Source organism: Pristis pectinata, chromosome 27, assembly GCF_009764475.1.
Source record: "Pristis pectinata isolate sPriPec2 chromosome 27, sPriPec2.1.pri, whole genome shotgun sequence".
NCBI classification, from domain to species: Eukaryota; Metazoa; Chordata; class Chondrichthyes; order Rhinopristiformes; family Pristidae; genus Pristis; species Pristis pectinata.
In genome coordinates, this window is record NC_067431.1 from 6,453,817 (window position 1) to 6,472,307 (window position 18,491).

Consider the following 18,491-nt stretch of genomic DNA (forward strand, 5'->3'; position numbering starts at 1 on the left):
AAAATTCAACATCCCCACTGATTCCTGGGAATCTGTAGTCATTTTTCACTCAAAATGGAGAAGGTATCTTTGGGGTGGAATTTGGTATCTAGAGTCCATGAATTGGGAGCACATGGAAGTCCTGCTTAAGCAGGGGAAGAGCGAATCACCTCACAAATTACCCAGCCACCTACCCATTGACCATGAGCTGCCTCATCCATGGAAGAACTTGAGCTTTCCACACTGGGCAGCCACCTCAGCCATCTCAGAAGCCACATAATTAAGTCATACTTAATCCCAAAGGATCACTTAACAGGACGTCTGCCCAACCACAATGCTATAAACAGGCTGCTACAAATATAGTATTCCAAATGAAACATTCAAAAATTAAGTAATGATATTTTGCAGATAAAGGTAAAACAATTTCCTCTGTGTATTCTTAGTGCTTATTTTTCCTGCGTCTTTGGGTGTCTGAATGTTCTTGTACGTCACTTCCCCGATGGGTGCAGTGAGGCTGCTGGAAGCAGAGACTGTAAGAAACTTACACATAGCTTAACTTGAGAGAGCACCAGGCACTGAGGGCACAGCTGTTGCTGCCATATGCTGGCAGAGCAGGCTGGCTGGCTGGCTTGGCAGGAAACAGCAAGGGCTTAGAGCTGTACAGCACAAGAACAGGCCCTTTGGCCCACCATATCTGTGCTGAACATGACGCCAGTTTAAACTGTACATCTGCTTGCAATTTATCCATAATCCCTCATCTCTCTGCCTGTTCACGTGTCTGTCTAAACATCTCCGAAACATTGCTATGTATCTGCTTCTGCCATTACCCCGGCAGCCTACTCCAGGCACCTACAACTCTCTGTGTACATCTTCTTTAGACTCTCCCACTCTCACCTTAAATGCATGTCCTCTTGTGTTTGACATTTCTACCCTGGGGAAAAGACTCCGACCATCAACCCCATCTATGCCTCTCATACTATTTATATACTTCAGCCTCTGCCACTCCAGAGAAAAGATATTTATTAGTCACATTTACATCGAAACACACAGTGAAATGTGTCTTTTTGTGTTACCGAGAATGTGCTGGGGGCAGCCCGTAAGTGTCGCCACTCTTCCGGCACCAACACAGCATGCCCACAACTCCTAACCCGTACGTCTTTTGAAATGTGGGAGGAAAACGGAGCACCCGGAGGAAACCCACACAGATTTGGGGCGAACGTACAAACTTCTTACAGACAGCAGCCGGAATGGAACCCGGGTCGCTGGTGCTGTAATAGCGTTATGCTAACCACTACACTAGTGTGCTGCCTCTCTTCGGAAACTTTGGAAAACAACCAAAGTTTGTCCAACCTCTCCTTATAGCTCATACCCTCTAATCCAGGCAGCATCCCAGTGTACCTCTTCTGCACCCTCTCCAAAGCCTCCACATCTTTCCTGTAATGTAGCAACCAGAACTGCACACAATACTCCCAAGTGTGGCCTAACCAAAGTTTTATACAGCTGCAACATGACTTCCTGACTTTACACCCAACACCCTGACCGATGCTGTACACCTTTTTTAAGCATCCTATCTTTTTGCGTTGCACTTTCAGGGAGCCATGGATTTGCACCCAAGATCCCTCTGTACGTCATTGCTCCTAAGTGTCCTCCCATTTTCTGTATACTCTCCCTTTACATTTGACTTCCTAAAGTGCAACACCTTCTCATCCTCCAAATGTTACACTTTGAGAGGATAGGGTAGAAGAGTGAAAGCCTTCTTCAGAGAAGACAGCAGGCTTGTGCACCTTGGGTCCACGGTTTCTCCTCTGGGGTAACGGCTCAGCAATCCTGGTAGACAGGTAACAAGCCCCCTTCAGTAATAATGATGGGCCTGATGCAGCACCACGAGCTGGCCACACATCAAGCTTACATTGTATGACAGAAGCCTGAGCTTGCACAGAGTGCCAACCTTCAGGAGGCTGCTGCTTGGTGTGCAATGGAAGTTGCAGCATCGGTTGGTCAACAGTTAGCCCACACGGTAACAAGGAAAAGCTCTACCTAAATTCCTGCACTGTTGGCGCCAGACTGCTGAGCTCCTTCATGTAGCTCTCAGGCTTTCTGGCAGGTTGTCCATTGCGCCAAGCATTTAACTGTACAGACCCTTCCCCCAGTCAAACTTCATTTGGCTGGTTGGTTAATTGGCCATGTCTATTACCCCTAGTTTAAGTGGGTTGTAGGAGAATTAGGGGGGAGTTGATGGGCATATGAGAGAGAATAGGTTACAGGGAGAACAAACAGGGAACTAGGACTGATAAGAATGCTGAGAGCCAGCATAGGCACCATGGTGTCTTTCTATGCCATAGAGAAATATGAATCCTCTGTGGCCGAATCTCAACAGCCTTGCCTTCTAGGAAGCTGGCATCTAGCTTTCAATAAGCCCATCTCGGCTATTATTGAATTGGTAGTTGCTCACAATACTTCCCTGGTGTGGTGTGGTGCCTGTGGGTTGGTTACAGGCTATTGAAAAACATCATGAAACTGATTTATAGAAATTGTTGCTGGATTAGACACGAGACATATGCACTGTCTGAGACTGATTTGTACAGTCGGTGCATATGGCATTTGGGAATGCACTCCCAACTGGTGTCAGCTTACTGAACTTCTTGCCACACTCCTTCCAGGTCCACAGACTTCATCTCCTGGCACTGATCTCTGAGGTCACATGATCCCACTATCTCTTGAGCACAAGTAGGGTTGACCTCTTGCTGGCATAGGACAACCTTCCCTCTTTACATCTCTTCCATCAGGGTATCCAGTCTGCCATTCAATAATCTCACAGCCAATACTCTTGTATGTTGTTCTTCCATGTTCACTTGCACAGAGACTAACAACAACTTCTCCAACCATAATGTATTAAGTAGCACAGGTTAACTTTAAATGGTGCTGGCCACAGACAATACCTATTCAATGCTGATGTGTGCAGCCCATCAACAACAGAGTTTGTGCTGGCTGGGTTTTGAATTGAGAAGGAAAGTGGAGTTACCACACTCCCTGCATTGTTATCAGAAGGTACAATCCCCTGTCCCCAGTTTTGGGGTGGCTTTCAATTATGACCATCATTACAATTAATAGTCATTAAAATCTATGATGTCAAATTGTCAAATTCATGAGAGGGCTAATCAGACTTTGAAACTCACTGTAGCTGCCATTTTGCTATGGGATCAGCCCATGATTTGTGATATCAGAAGATTTTAATATTGTATTAATAAAAGTAAGCATTGCAAGTGTTATGATACTTTTAATATTAAAGTATCATTACAGCTTAATATTAACCTTATATGTAAAATAAATTAAAAACAATTCAAAAACCTCACTGCTTACTCCAGCTTCAATTTCCTGTCTCCTTTTCGCTAGCTTGATCATTTTATTTTTCTTTGTTTTGATGCCCTTCATTACAACATTTTTATCCATTCCCCCAAAGTTTTTATTTAGAGTGGCTCAGTCTGGAGAATGGGTTTGGATCCTCCACAATAACATCTGAAAATCACAAGATCACAAGACAAGGGAGCAGAAGCAGGCCATTCGGCCCATCGAGTCTGCTCCAAGGAAAGGAAAATAGAAATGAGAAATGGGGAATGGGGGAAGAAGAAGAAAAAAAACTATTCTAATCCCAATTACCGGCCTTATCCCCATATCCCTTGATATCCTGACTATTTAGATATCTATCTATCTCCTCCTTGAATGCCCCCACTGATCTGGCTTCCACTGCTGTACGTGGCAAGGAGTTCCACAAATTCACCACCCTCTGGCTAAAGAAATTTTTCCTCATCTCTGTTTTGAAACTGTACCCTCTAATTCTAAGATTGTGCCCTCTGGTCCTGGACTCACCCACCAAGGGAAACAGCCTAGCCACATTTACTCTGTCCTTTCCTATCAATATTTTAAATGTCGCTATGAGGTCCCCTCTCATTCTTCTGTACTCCGGCGAGTACAGTCCAAGAGCCGACAAACGCTCCTCATACTTAAGCCCTTTCATTCCTGGAATCATCCTCGTAAATCTCCTCTGAACCCTCTCCAACGTCAACACATCCCTCCTAAGATGTGGGGCCCAAAACGGCGCACAATATTCCAAATGAGGCCTCACTAGTGCCCCGTAGAGCCTCATCAACACTTCCTTACTTTTATACACTATACCTCTTGAAATGAATGCCAACATAGCATCCGCTTTCTTTACCACCGATCTGACCTGGTGGTTAACCTTTAAGGTATCCTGCACGAGTACCCCCAAGTCCCTTTGTACTTCCGTGCTTTGGATTTTCTCTCCTCCTAGATAATAATCTGCCCGCTTATTTCTGCTTCCAAAGTGTACAACTGCACATTTCCCTACATTGAATCTCATCTGCCATTTCCTTGCCCATTCTCCTAAACTGTCTAGGTCCCTCTGCAACCTTCCTATCTCTTCAATACTCCCTACTCCTCCCTCTATCTTGGTGTCATCCGCAAACTTAGCCACGAAACCATTTATTCCATCATCCAAATCGTTAATGTACAAGGTAAAAAGGAGCGGTCTCAACACCGACCCCTGCGGCACACCACTAGTAACCGGTAACCAGCCAGAACGAGATCCTTTTATTTCCACTCTTTGTTTCCTGTCAACCAGCCAATGCTCCACCCATTCTGTTATCCTACCCGTAATTCCATGACCTCTCATCTTATTAATCAGTCTCTTGTGAAGGCACCTTATCAAAGGCCTTTTGAAAGTCTAAATACACAACATCTACCGCCTCTCCCTTATCCACCTTGCCTGTGATTTCTTCAAAAAACTCCAATAGGTTGGTCAGGCAGGATCTTCCCTTCACAAAACCATGTTGGCTAGGACCTATCCTGCCCTGCGCCTCTAGGTATTCCGTAACCCCGTCTTTGAGGATAGATTCCAATAACTTTCCCACCACTGACGTCAGACTAATAGGTCTGTAATTTCCTTTATGCTGCCTCCCACCTTTCTTATACAACGGAACTACATCTGCGACCCTCCAGTCCTCCGGAACCACACCTGAATCTATCAATTTCTGGAAAATAATCGCCAATGCCTCCGCTATCTCTAAAGCCACCTCCTTCAGAACCCGGGGATGCACCTCATCCGGTCTGGGAGACTTATCAGTCTTTAGTCCATTTAGTTTTCCTAGCACCTTCTCCCTAGTAATCTTAATTGAACTCAATTCCATTTCGTGAGACTCCTGACTAACCGGCACATTGCTGATGTCCTCCACGGTGAAGACCGATGCAAAATATTCATTCAATTCCTCTGCCATCTCTCTATCGTCCATTATAATAGCTCCTGCACCGTTATCAATTGGTCCTACATCAACCCGTGTCTCTCTTTTACACCTTATGTATTTAAAAAAACTCTTAGTATCCTTTCGAATGTTATCCGCCAACTTCCTTTCATAATTCCTCTTTTCTTTCCTAATGACCTTCTTAGTTTCTCTCTGCAGGTTTTTAAAAGCTTCCCAGTCCTCTGTTTTGCCACTAATTTTTGCTTCTTTGTACGCCGCCCCTTTTGCTTTTATTTTAGCCTTCACCTCTCTCGTTATCCACATTTGTGCCTTTTTTCCATTCAAAACCTTCTTTTTTCTTGGAATATATCTATCCTGCAATTTCCTTATTTCCTGTAGAAATTCCTTCCATTTCTCCTCTGCAGTCCCTCCAGCCAGCTTACTCTTCCAATCAATTAGGGCCAACTCCTCTCTCATACCATTGTAATTTCCTTTGTTCCACTGAAATATCGATACACCAGTTACCAATTTCTCCTTCTCAAACTTGAAACTGAACTCAATGATATTGTGATCACTGGTTCCCAGTGGTTCCTTTACCTTTAGTTCCCTAATCACCTCCGGTTCATTACACAGCACCCAATCCAAAACAGCCGATCCCCTGGTGGGCTCTTCAACAAGTTGCTCTAGAAAAACGTCCCTTAGACATTCCACAAACTCCCTCTCCTGAGTACTACCGCCATTCTGGATTTCCCAGTCCACCTTCATGTTAAAATCCCCCATAATTATCTTCACATTGTCACTCTGGCATGCTTTTTCTATCTCAAACTGCAACTTATCGTCCACTTGCTGACTGCTATTAGGGGGCCTATATATGACTGCTACCATTGTCCTTTTACCCTTGCTATTCCTTAGCTCCACCCACAAGGATTCCACCTCCTCTGACCCAATATCCTTCCTTTCTATCGATTTTATATCACTACTAACCATCATGGCCACACCTCCCCCTCTGCCTACCTGCCTATCCTTCCTATACACTGTGTACCCCTGGACATTCAGTTCCCAATCACATCCGTCATAAAGCCATGACTCGGTGATTGCCACAATGTCGTATTTATTAACCTGTAGTTGTGCCACTAGGTCATCTACCTTATTCCTAATGCTACGTGCATTTAAATACAGTACGTTTAGTCCGGTATCTGCTACTAATTTTGTTGTACTTCTATTGTTCAGCAGATTATCCTGGCTTTCCACCTGTCTATCCTTCTTACCATCTTCACTACATACTACTTTAGACATGTTCCTACATACCTCATCCCCTATCCTAACATTCTGTATCCTAACATCCTGACTTGTTGTACTTCTACTATTCACCAAATTATCCTGACTTCTCACTTGCCTGTCCTTCTTGCCATCCTCATTGGACTTGTTTCTATAAACTCCCTCCTTTACCTTAGCATCTTGTAACCTAACATCCTGGTTTCCATCCCCCTGCCAGATCAGTTTAAACCCTCCCCTACAACTAAATCAAACATTCCCGCCAAGATATTGGAACCTCTGGAGTTTAGGTGCAACCCATCCTTAGCGAATAGGTCATGCCTCCCCCAAAAAAGGTCCCAATTATCCAAAAATCTGAAGCCCTGCCCCCTGCACCAGTCACTCAGCCACGCATTCATCTGCCAGAGCTTTCTATTCTTCCTATCATAGACACGTGGCACAGGTAGTAATCCTGAGATTACTACCCTTGAGGTCCTACTTCTCAACCTTCTCCCCAATGCCTTGTATTCCTCCTTCAGGACCTCTTCTCTTTTTCTACCTATGTCATTGGTACCTACATGTACCAAGACTTCTGGCTGCTCACCCTCTCCCCTCAGAATATTCTGGACCCGGTCCGTGATATCCCGTACCCTGGCACCAGGGAGGCAACACACCATCCGAGACTCGTTGTCGCTATCGCAGAATCTGCTATCCGTACCCCTTACTACAGAATCCCCAATAACCACTGCATTTCGCTTCCTCCGCTGGACCACAGTACCAGGCACGGTGCCAAGGTCCCGGTTGCTGAGGTCTTCCTCTATCAGGTCATCCTCTCCAACCGAATCTAAAATGAGATATCGGTTTTTGAGGGGGACCGCCACAGAGGTGCTGTCTACAAACTCTTTATAACTCCTATCTATTTCCTGCTCGCTCTCCATAACCAACCGAAGGTCATCGAGCTGCAGCTCCAGACTCTCAATCCGTTCCTTGAGGAGCCGCATCTCGGTGCACTTTGCGCAGATGTAGTTATTGGGGAGTCTGGTAGTCTCCCAGGGTCCCCACATCTGACACTCCAAACATATGACCAACCCCAGATGCAGCTTGCTGAATACCACTGAGTTCAACAAATAAACTAATAACTTACCCCCTCTCTATTAGTCTCGCCTCTTTCCTGTTCTCGCCGAAGCCCGTTGAGCCAAAGCCTAACCCACTCTGCTCCCTCCACTCAGCTGCCTGCTCCGACGCTGCCCGCTAGATATGTTGGTCTGCTATTTAAATCGCCCGCGCGCCTGCACAGTCACTCGCCGCTATCCCGAACGCTAGAAAGAAAAAAACAAAAATCGCTCCTCGTTAATTTCCGGCACTCTCCGCTCTCTGGTCGCTGGAAAGAAAAACTGAAGGTAACCCTCTGACTTTTAAATCGCCCGCGCGCTGCTGAGTGATGTCACGCGCCTGCGCAGTCACTCGCCGCTATCCCGAACTCTAGAAAGAAAAAAAAAAATCGCTCCTCGTTAATTTCCGGCACTCTCCGCTCTCTGGTCGCTGGAAAGGAAAAGGTTCACTGAAGTGTTCAAGTCACAAAGGAACTGAGAGGAGATATTAAAAAGTTAGAGAATTAAGATAGATTAATAAATATTATGTATTACATTTCTATATTTTGATCTAGCAGTTTTTAATCATTTTTTCTACTTTTTAAGCAGTCCCTAAGAGTCAACGGTGACTTGCTTCCACTCACTCTAGATCTATGGGTGCTGAGGTGGGTGATGAAGCCAATGCGGGACCTGCAGACTCTGCTACAGGTGGGGGCAAGCGATTCCTGATGGGGTGGGTGTGTGATTAGGGATGCCATGCATTCCTGCTGCCATTTGCGCGTGGCCTGCATGTGCTCCCACTACAGAATCGTGAGGTGTTTCGCACTCTCCTGGAGGCTTGTTTGCTACTATGAGTGGACATGGCGAGGGATTCTCATGGGTCAGCGAAGATGTAATATCTTTTCAAGGAACCTTTCAGAATGTCTTTGAAGTGTTCTCTCTGTGCTCCTGGAACTCTCTTGAAGATTGGTGTAGAGTGTTTGTGGGAGCTGCAGAAACCAGCAATGAAGACATGCTTTCAGCTAATTGTCACTCAAGTTACTACCAGCCGTTTAATCCCATGTGCTCCTATTTCTGAATAGCTGTTGTTGTGTTATGGTATAAACTGCCTCTGGAAATCCATAAGTATAACAATGTCTACTATGTCTGTCCTCTGTTATTTCATAAAACAACTGGCCTTTAATAAATCCACATTAGCATTCCCTTATAACCAATGTTTCTCTGTGTGGGAGTTAAGTCACCTATGAATTATTGATCTCTTTCTCAATTCATAAATATAATGTACTTCTTTTCCTTTTTTGTACATTACTAAAGGTAACAAGGTCTTTGGAATAAAAAGCCAATCGTCAATTATGAACTTATGCCTTCTTGTAAGTTTGCAAAGGTGGTGTTCTGTCAGGATGGGTGTTGGACAAGCATGGAAGCAGCAAACTGGCTGGTTGGCGGCAGGGATCAGGTGATGAAGCCTCTAGGGGTACCTTCAACTTGAACTGGTGACTCTAGATGAAGATAGATTGCACTTGTCTATAGTAAGAACTTAAAAGACTTGTACTTACTGAGCACAATTGACATTCGCATCAGGACTTCCTGAGCAACCTCCCTCCTGCACAGGATTCCTGTGAAACAGATAAAGCAAGATTAATAATCGGAAGCACTGCCCAGGGGTCCAGAGTAATGTCTACTGGTAGATCAATACCAAAGGAGCTTAGCAATATCTTCACAAATTGTCCATGAAAGAGGACAATATTATTACTGAGGAAACAAATTTCAAAAATCCTAAATGTTTTATATGACAATTTACATTTTAATGTGGGAGCAATTCATTGGTAGATTTTTTTTGCTAATTAACTTTAGTTGAAGTTTAGTCAGGTGAAGATTTCAACCAGCCCCACTTATTGTTTGACACTCCCATTTTCCCATCTCTTTGGTAGCTCGTAACATGGAAATTCTCTGTTGTGTCTCCCAAATTGTAACAGAGACTAAAGAAATCCTGTAATGGCTGTAAAGAGGTTTGGCAAATCCAGAGATTAAGAAAAGCCAAACGTTCTAGCAATGCAGCAAACAATGCATGCTGACACCAGTTCTGCATCTCAGATAATATTGATCTAATGCCATGAACCGATACTTCATAAAATTCAACCACTGTTCTTCAAACTTACTAAATCAATAAAAACAGTAATCAGGTACCTTGCAGGACAATTGTCTTCAAATTGCTTTTCCTAGGAGGAGAGGGAGAAATTATTTTCAAAAACTTTTGTTTTCTTTCTTATTTTTGACAGGTTGTCCAGGTAGATGGTAACACAAATTCAAAGATGCTTTCCAAACAACATTTGGTCTGTGTGATCTCAATCTCTTTGAAGGCAATTTTTCTGAAGTTCTGTCCCTGGATTTTTCTGTTTCCTGCCTCTCTTAGTTTTAAGATGGATATGGAGTGCAGGCAGGTAGGGGATGGGGATATAAAGATCTGAATAAAGGCTGAAAGTAGCTTGTCAAAATGGAGAAGTAGTCCTTATAACAAAGACTCAGGTAAAGACTGTAGAGAGGAAGGACCATGGAGAGGAAAATCAAGTAGTAGAGTCAAATTGGGGGGAGCTAAGAAACAGTAAAGAGCAGAAAACCTGGAACAACACACACACAAAATGCTGGAGGAACTCGGCAGGTCAGGCAGCATCTATGGAGGGAAATGAACTGTCGACAGTTCAGGCCAAGATCCTTCATCAGGACTCAAAACATGAGTGGGAATTATCTACAGGCCCCCAAAACAGCAGCACTAATGTAGAGCAAGGCACTAAATCAGGGAATTTGAGGCAAATGCAATACATTAATCATAGGGGGACTGGGCAATGCAAATTAGCAGTAATAGTTTGTGGGATTAATTAATGGAGGGGATACAAGATGGTGACCTAGATCAGTTTGTTCTAGGTCAAATACTGTATATTGAGAGATTAAGGGGCGTTTGGAGAAGACCGATCATAAAATGACAGAATCTTGTGCAAAGACTGAAACCAAAGTTCAATCTGAAATCTAAACAAAGGAAACTACAATGGTATGAGGCACGAGATGGCCAATGGTAGACTGGGACACTATATTAGAAGATATGGCAGTACATAATCTGTGGCTATCAATTGAAGAACTAATACATAATTTACAATCTGGTTATTACATTAAAAATAGCTAAAGGTAGGTAGCACAGTGACACAGGAGTTAGCACTGCTGCCTCACAGCCTCAGTGACTTGGGTTCAATCCCAACCTCTGGTGCTGTCTGTGTGAAGTTTGCACATTCTCCCCGTTTTTCACAGATGTCAGTTTTCCTTCCATATGCTAAAGCTGTACTGGTTAGTAGGTGACTTGGCCATTGGAAAATGCCCCTTGTTTAAGTGGGTGGTCATAGAAATGGCAGAGAGGTGTGTGTAATTCATGGCGATACAAGTGGAAAGATTAGATAGTGGAGATAGATGGTCAATGTGTTTCTGTTCTGTATGCCTCCATGAATACAGATCAAAGGAAAAGGTTTATAACGTAGTCCAAAAGAGCAGCAAGCCTGAGGATTGGGAAAATTTTACAGCTGAGCAAAAGAGGACCAGGGCATTGACAAGGAAAAATAGAATACAAGAATTCTAGAGAGGAACATACAAAGAGACTGTAACATCTTCTTCAGGTATCTAAAAAGAAAAAGCTAGCAAAAATTACTATCTATTCCTCTCAGACTGAGACTGAAAAGTTATAAGGAGGAATAAGAAAATGACAGAGAAATTACACAAATGCCTCTGTTTTCATGGAAGAAGATGCAACAAATCTCCCAGAAACAGTGGAAGACAATAGGGCTAGAGTGAAAGAGGGATTGAAAGATCGAATTAGAGAAACTAATGGGACTGTAAGGCAAGAAATTCCCTGGACTTGATGACCTGCAACTCAAGGTTTGAAAGAGATTGGAAGAATGGAACTGTAACCCCACTACATAATACAGGAAGAAGAGAAAAAAAACGATGAACGTCTTTGGAAAATGCAAGAATTTACTATGAACTATGGGGTAACAGAGCACTGTTAATAAGACAATAATTGGCAATAATATTATTCAGTGAATTTTTTGTAAACAAACAGAAGAGATAAAAGGAACCAGGGGTTATAGTACATTTGGACTTTCAGACCATGTTCAATAAGGTGCAACACCAGTGGTTAATAAATAAGTGCATAATATTGGAGATAATATATTGATAGGAATTAAGAACTGCTTATGGTTAGTGTGGAAATAAATGGGTCTTTTTTGGACTTAGAGACAAACTAGTGGGGTGATGCAGTTAGCCAAGCTATTCATAGCCTAGATCAATGAATTGGATGAGAGGAGCAAGTGTAATATTTTCAAGGTGGATGATGATATAAAGCTGGGTGGCAGTGTTGGGGGATATGGACAAGCTAAATGAATGGATGAGAACATGGCAGATGGAATACAATGCAGAAAAATGTGGGAAAAAGTAGAATTGGAGAAAGTAATGGAACTGCAGGCTGATAAGTTCATAGGACTTGATGAGCTGAAACCCAAGCTTTTGGAAGAGATGCCCATGGAGATAGTTCCACTCTGGTAGGAAAACATAAGCAGAGTATTTTTTTTAAAAAGGATGAGATACTGAAAAACATTGGTGTTCAGAGGGATGCGAGTGTCTCTTGTACACAAATTGCTGGAAGTTAACATGCAGGTGCAGCAAGCAATTTGGAAGGTGTATGGTATGCAAGATATCTTACTGCACAGGCCATGGTGAGACCGCATCTGAAATATTGTGTACAGTTTTGGTACCTACCCAAGGAAGGATATACTTGCAAAAGAAGGAGTGCAGCAAAGGTTCAGCAGACTAAATCCTGGCAAGGGAGAGGGGGCATGGTCCTTTGAGGGGAAATTAAGCAAACTGGGTCTCTTCCATTCAGAGTTTAGAAGAATGAGGGATGATCTCATCAAAATATTTATTCTTATGGGTTTCCCCTGAAAGAGGTGCCTCAAAACTGCAGTCACAGTCTCAAAATAAGGATGGATCATTTCAGGGGAAGTTGGGAAGAAACTTCTTCACCCAGACAGTTGTGAACTCTATCCAAGACAGCTGTGGAGGTTCAATCACTGAATGTATTCCAGACAGGGATTACTGTCATATTTGGATATTAATGGAATCAAAGGATAAGGAGAGATTTTAATCTCTGGAGTATTTAGAGAGAAGTGAAATTGCGATGGATGAATTTAAATCCTCTGAATTATTACTCAAGCCTCCAAACTACTTGACCTCTGAATTAACATAACCATTGATCTTTAGAAATCTTTATAAAACATTAAAGAAATACCACACCACAAACTGATGAAAGGCGTGACCAATTTAAATACAAGTGGAAGGTACTTTACAGAAAAATACATGTAATATTACCCCACAACAATTTGTATAGGGGAGAAAGCTGTCTATGATCACCATCTTGATGACGTATTTAAGTTACATTGTGACATTTCATCACGAATTTACAAACCAATGAAGTAGGGATGTTTGGAACACAATTTTTATGGAGAAATCTAAATAAGATGATGCTTTTACCTGATTTGCACTTGCCGTCTCCATTTTCGTCACTTTCTGACAAGAAACAGAAATATACAAAGTCATTCCAAAAGGGCTTAAAATTAAGGACACCAAGCAACAGGATTCTTAAATGAGGGAAGACGGGTTTAATTAACAACAAACATCTGCATTAACAGAGTTGCAGATGCAGCTGTGTTTGGGCCATGTTTGCTGGTACCAGAGACGGCCACCTCATAATTCACTCTTCACACATTTGTACCCATTTTTCAATCATACTCACTTGCTTGATATAAATGGAGGTTTATTTCTCAAAGCTTGGAACTCCAGTCCGTGCGGGATTTCACAGTGTCAAACTGAAAATGCATCTGCCACTCTTTGACATTGGTTGACCTTTCAGAAAAGCCTTCCTTCCATTTTAACTGCATTGCAAAAAAGACCCGGTGAATGTGGGGAAATAGGCTTGAAACTAATCAAATGTCTCAATAGAGCTGTAACCTGGTGGAAATTTTTCCTCGGTTACTTAACCCACACAGAGTCATAGAGAGATATACACTACAGAAACAGGCTCTTCAGCGCATTGAGTACGCACCAGCCACCAATCACCCAGTTACACTAATTCTGCATTAATCCCATTTTATTCTCTCCATATTCCGGTCAACACCCCCACTTCCCACACCTACCCCCAGATTCTACCACTCATCGACACACTTCGGACAATTTACAGAATCCAATTAACCTACCAACATGCACGTCTTTGGGGTGTGGGAGGAAAGTGGGCCGAAGGGCCTGTTTTGTGCTGTATGGTTCTATGGTACCTGGGAAAAACCCACACGGTCACAGGGAGAACATCCAAACTCAACGCAGACAGCACTGGAGCTGTAACACAGCAGCTCTACTAGCTGTGCCCCTGATAGATGTAGCATATAATGGTCATTGTGTAAAGCACTCCATTTCTGATACTTAATTCCAATGGAATGTTAATTCGAGCTCTCTCTATACTTAACCTGCTCATGGTCCCCAACATGTTCTGTCTTTATCTCAGAATATGCAACTGCTATCAGGTAAAGGCAGATCTTTTGCTGAGACCAAGATTACCAGCCACCTGCCATGAGCACTGCCTCAAGACGGCAAAGTCCACCATCAAAGACCCTCACTACCCGGGCCATGCTATCTTCGCACAGTTACCATCAGGCAGGAGGTACAGAAGCCTGGAAGTCCCACATCACCAAGTTCAAGAACAGCTACTTCCCTTCAACCAACCAGCACAATCCTAATCACTATCTCAGTATAGCAATACCATAACTACTTTGATCACTTTGGACTAAAATGGACTTTGTTTTTTGTTTTAGTTGTGTTTTCTTGTAAAAAGTGTGTAAAACTTATGGTTATTTTTTCTTGTGAATGCTGCTTATATGATGCTATGTGCCTGTGATGCTGCTGCAGGTAAGTTTTTCCATTGTACCTGTGCACACGTGTACTTGTAATAATATAACAACAAACATGACTTTGGACCACACCATTTCTTCCAGTGTGATTCTGGGCATAACCTTCCCCAGGGATGCTGGCTCCAAAACACTGACATGGCCCAGTCCAGCAGGGGTATGCCAAGCTTAAGAGGCTGGCTGCATTTAGAGGTCATGACAGCTGGTGAGGTTTTGCCCTCAGGCTCACCGGCTATTGAAACTATCACAGAAACTGAATGTAGTTTCACAAGCATCTTGAAACTATTAAAAAATAAGGAGTTTTTAAATTAAAAAAATTAAAATTAACAACTAAAACATTGATATCACTACGAGAAAAAACAATAAACTATGTTAGAACGAATGAAATGAAATAAAATAGCTCTCTTGGACCTGGTTCCTTACTGATTTTAATGGGACATCAATAATTTCACCAGAGTTGGGAATCTAAGGAAATCTACACTGTCCTGTTGGATTCACAGGGCCCCACTGTTGCAGTGCAGGGGGTGCCAACAGTACAGACAGCAGGGTGGAAGATGTCACTCAGGGGCAAGCCCCTCCAGGGCTGAACACTGGGGTGGGGTATAGAAATGTGGAGAACAGAAGAGTTGGCATTGAACAGAATATCCCAAATTTCCACGGATGTACAGCAGAGAGCATTCTGACTGGTTGCATCACAGCCTGGTATGGAGGCTCCAATGCACCGGATCGCAAGAGGCTACAGAGGGTTGTAGGCTCAGCCAGCTTCATCACGGGCACAACTCTCCCCACCATCGAGGACATCTTCCAGAGGCGGTGCCTCAAGGCGGCAGCATCCATCATTAAGGACACTCACCATCTGGGACATGCCCTCTTTTTACCTCTATCAGGGAGGAGGTACAGGAGCCTGAAGACCGACACTCAGCAGTTCAGAATCCCTCTACCATCAGATTTCTGAACGGTCCATGAACCCATGAACACTACCTTGTTATTCCTTCTTTTTTTGCACTGCCACAAAACAACAAATTTCACGTCATCCAAGACAGTGATAATAAATCTGATTCTAATTCAGGTTCAATGTGTTGAGCACAAACAAGGGAGCACAATTTTCCAATAAATCTTCAGAGATGTGGATCTGTCTCAGCACTGAAATTACTGTCCAATGTTCATTACTTGTAACAGTTGCTACAAGTCTTAGAATCAGGGTTAGCACACTTGTCTTAGAATCAGGTTTATATTCCCACTCCATCCATGTCAATTATCCCAACCAAGGATATCACTGCAGAAGTTCTTCAGGACAGTGTCCCAGGCCCAGTCATCTTCACCAGCTTTATCAATGAAGCAGCCCGTTCCTACAGTATGATATAGACTACATTTAGACATGGCATGGCTGGCATGGGCTGTTAAGTGTCAAGTAATATTTGTGCCACACCTGGCAATTGGCATCTCCAACAATAGAGAGTCTAACCAGCTATCCTTGACATTCAATGGCAATGCCATTGGCAAGTCCCTACCATCAATAAATCAGGAGGTCACCACTGACCAGAACCTAATCTGGACCAGGCACAAAATGGTTACAAGAACAGGTCAGAGTCTGGCTATCCAGCAGTGACTCTCCTTCTCACACCCCAAGCCCTAACACCATCTACAAGTCATAAATCAGGAGTGTGATGGAATATTCTCCATTTGTCTGGATGTGTGCGGTGCACAAGATACTTGACAGAAGCCAGGGCAAAGCAGCCTCCTGAGTAGCCACCCAACAACCACCGGAGGCAATCATTCCCTCCAGCACTAGCACACAGTGGCTGTAGTGTGTACATCTATATATGGACTGCAGTTGCTCACCCAGGCTACTCCAAAAGCACTTCCCAAACCTACAACTTCTACCAGAAAGGTAGCCATGCGCAGCAGGTGCATTGGAAGGTAATCCTCCAAGGTGCACACCATCCTGATTTACAAATACTTTGCCAGTCCTTCATTATCACAGGGTCTAAATCCTGGAACTCCCTGTCCACCAGCACTCTAGGAAATCCTTCACCAGCAGTTCCAGAACGTGACTCACAATGACCTTTACAAGGCCAGTTACTGATGAACAATAAATGCTGGCTTTGCCAGCAACACACATATTTGGAAAATGAAAAAAATAATTGCTTTCAACGTCACAAGCTCTTACCAGATGCAGTTTCCTATTATTTGGCACCTTAATTAATGCTTTTGTAAATTCAAATGCCCTACCGGTTCCCTTGTATCACCTGGCATGTTACCTCCTTAAAGTTTTGTATTTGTCAAACTTGGTTTCCATTTCTTAAAACAATTGTGACTCTGCTGATTATGATTTTTTAAACATGCCATTGCCACATCCTTAAGAGTGGTAGAGTCACTAATAGCAGATATTGGGTGAACTGGCCTATAGTTTCCTGCTGTCTGCATCTCTTCTAGGTTGAACAGATACATTACACTTGTGGTTCTTCAACCTGCTGGGACTTTCCAGCACATAGGCACCTAATGCATCTATTCTCTCTGCAGCCACTTCTTTTAAGACTACACCATGCAGGCCATCAGATCCAAGGGACTTGTCAGCCTTTAGTCCCCTTGGTCTGCCCTGTGCCTTTTCTCCAGTGGGAGTGATTATTTTGATTTCTCGCTCCCTTGGTAAAGCAGCCAACATAATCAAAGGCCCCTCCCACCCTCGATATTCTCTCTCCTCCCCCCTCCCATCAGGCAGAAGATACAAAAGCCTGAAAGCACGTACCAACAGGCTTGAGAACAGCTTCTATACCACTGTTATAAGATTATTGAATGATCCCCAGTACGATAAGATGGACTCTTAACCTCACAATCTACCTCACACCTTGCACCTTTTTATCTGCCTGCACTTTCTCTGTAACTGTAACACAATATTCTGTATTCTGTTATTGTTTTCCCTTGTACTACCTCAATGCACTGATGTGATGTAATGATCTGTATGGATGGAATGCAAAACAAAGTTTTTCACTGTACCTCGGTACATGTGACAATAATAAACCAATTTTTCTCCCCTCCTTTCTGCCCCCCCTTCCCAAATTTACTACCATTATTGGGCTGCTTTTAGTGTACTTTACCGTGAAAACAGGTCCAAAGATGTTTGTTTAAAGCCTTATTTCCCAGTATTATCCCTGGTCTCATCCCTTAAGAGATCAATGTTTAACCTCATTACACTCTTCCTGTTTATATACTTGTAGATATTCTTACTGCCTGCTTTTATATTTCTTGTTGGCCTACTCTCAAATCTATTTTTTCCATCTATTACTCTCCTCCTCATCCTTTGCTGACTTCCATAATCTTCTCAAACTTCTGGCCTACTCTTCGCAACATTGCATCTTATCCTCCAATCTGATCTGTTCATGAATAGGTTCTCCTTCAATTCTCAATTTGATATGCCTTTGTTTAGAATTAGGAAATATCTCCTAAAATGAACACCATTGCTTACCTACTATCTTACTTTATAATCTATTTTCCCAGTCAAATTTATACAACTCTTCCTTTTGTAAATGCCTTTAAATTTAAGACACTGGTTTCAGACCTAAAGTTCTCACTCTCAAACTGAACAAAAAATTCTCTCAAGTTATGATCATTTCCTTCCTCCCCACCACCCCACAAAAGATCCTTTACTATGAGGTCACTATTAATCCTGTCTCATTTTACCTGGCAAGATCTAAAATAGCCTGTTCCCTGGTTGATTTCACAATATATTGTTCCAACAAACCACCTGCAATACACTCAATGCCCTGCATCAATTTGATTTGCCTAATCAATATGAAGATTAAGGTTGCTGCAGTACCTTTCTTACAAAGCCCCATCATTGCTCAATTTAAATTCCGTCCTGCAATGCAATTTAAAAGACATTTAGATAAGTATATAGATTGGCAAGGTTTGGTAGGATA